Below are 2294 nucleotides of genomic sequence, written 5' to 3'. Positions count from 1 at the left end.
TCTAAATATTTTTGAACCAACACTATTTTGGCAAATACTTTCTCCACCAACACCACTTTAGGAAAAAACTCGAGAATCTCTCTTGTACATCTCTTAGTTATGTTTTATATTAAGCATGTAAAATATAAAAGAAAAACGGATTAAATAACAAGTCTCTAAAAATGCATAAAATTTCTTATGTCATTTTTATAATATGACACACAATTAAAAATTTAAGGAAGTTGTTTTTTGGTCATCAAACACGACCCCTACCTAGAAACTTATTTTAGCATGTTACACCGCATCAACTCAAAATCCAATTATATTTGATTACGTTCACAAGGAATATGCTAGTAATATAAATCATAATATGATATAGGATCCACTATATATTCCACAACAAAAAAGTTATGATTAAACATGCAAATAAGCACTGATCATAAACATTAAATATCCAATTAATATTTGTAACTAGTGTTTGCACCAATAACATAAGTCTTTATATAATGACGCATTCTTTCAACAACTTTTTACAACATAAAACACTACAAATTCTTATTTGAAGTTATACATATACTAAGTGGGTTCACCAACTGTATATATAGCTGATTTGTATATGATGTGTCAAACCTTAGCCAAATTTACTATGTGGACCTAGGGATGGCAGAAAAGCCCGAATACTTTGCAAATACTAAGCCCGACACATTTAGGATGTATAGTGTTAATAAGATTGCAATCGGATACGGGACCAGGTATTAGATAATTAAAATAAAAATTTAAGGGTTGAGTTCGGGTACCGTATGTATTAAGTTATACCCCACCTGATTACTCAAAACATGTTTACGTGCATTATAACCAAAAGTATTCATATATTATATAATACTAAAAATTATGATAAATAGTATTTTGAAATTATTAGATAATTAATATATTTAAAATGTTAATATTGTCAGGTTGATATTTGCTATTTCAAGTCAGTTGATAACCGCATGTGCAATAACTAACCGGGTATCAAATGGATGTGAAATCGAGTAAAGGATATGGGTGATAACCGCATGTGCGAGTGTATGATCTTGGCTCGATGTCATGTTCGTACGTTTTGGCAGGCCACACCGACATTGTATTATGTTTAGATACGTGTACAACAAGCTCTGGAAGAACGTTAATTGTTACAGGGAGCAAGGATAACAATGTGAGCTCCCTTTTTCTTTATGTTTTTTGTGTACTTAATTGTTACTTTTATTCCTTTTTATGTAGGTACCGACAGTTTGCTAAAGCTCTGGACCGTTAAAACAAACGAATGTGTTGCAACTTATGATCAACACGAGGACAAGGTGTGGGCCCTTACTGTGGGGAAGAAAACCGAAATGTTGGCGACAGGTGGCAGTGATGCTGTGATAAATCTTTGGCATGATTCTACGACTGCAGATAAAGAAGATGCGTTCTGGAAAGAGGTAACATATCTTGACAGTTCATCATTATTCTTACATTTTTAAAATTTTAAATTCAACTTAAAAATAATCTGCAGAGGAAAGTGTATTAAAAACCCAAGAGCTAGAAAATGTTGTATTAGATGCCAATTACACCAAAGCAATACATCTTGCATTTGAGCTTCGTCGACCGCACAAACTGTTTGAGTTATTCGATGCACTTTGCAAGTTAATAGTTCAATAATTTCTCACTTTCATACGATAAAATTTCTGTATTTTAAAAGAAAAAAATACACAGGAGTGTAGATGCTAAAAATCAAGTGAAAACGGCTATTGGTGTTCTTAGCATGAACGAATATCGTTTATTATTAGAGCATGTACGGGAATGGAACACAAAACCGAAGCTTTGCCACATCGCCCAATTTGTGCTTTTTCAGGTTTTCATTTTCAGTATCCTTTCACCAACAGAGAAAGTTGAGGTACTATTTGCGTTATAACCACTTCATTACAGAATGAATGACATGGTGTTTTTTTTTTTTTTTTTTTTTTACCTTTTTAGCAAATTTTATATTTGTTATATAGATGAAAGGTATTGGAGAGCTTCTAGAAGGACTGATACTGTATTCTTAGAGGCATTACAGCAAAATAGACAGATTGGAACGGAGCACGTTCCTGTTGGATTACACACTTAATGGGATGTCGATTGTTGAACCAGAAACAGAACCAGAAACGGGTGTTGTAGATGACCCGAAGGGCGAGTTTTTAATGGAGGTTGTGGGTCAAGGGCAAGAACCGGCTGGTGAAGAAGATGGTTTGAAGAAACGTTCTTCGAAGAAAAGGAAATTCCATAAATCGAATGGTGGAAATAAGAAAATTAAGGGATAG

The 2294-nt window shown here is 33.5% G+C and overlaps 1 pseudogene; it reads left to right on the top strand.

The window, feature by feature from the left end:
* The first annotated feature begins 639 nt into the window (after positions 1 to 639).
* Positions 640 to 2294, top strand: LOC110896490 (annotated as a pseudogene).

Source organism: Helianthus annuus, chromosome 12, assembly GCF_002127325.2.
Source record: "Helianthus annuus cultivar XRQ/B chromosome 12, HanXRQr2.0-SUNRISE, whole genome shotgun sequence".
In the NCBI taxonomy this organism is placed as follows: domain Eukaryota; kingdom Viridiplantae; phylum Streptophyta; class Magnoliopsida; order Asterales; family Asteraceae; genus Helianthus; species Helianthus annuus.
This window is presented reverse-complemented; position numbering and strand designations above follow the sequence as displayed.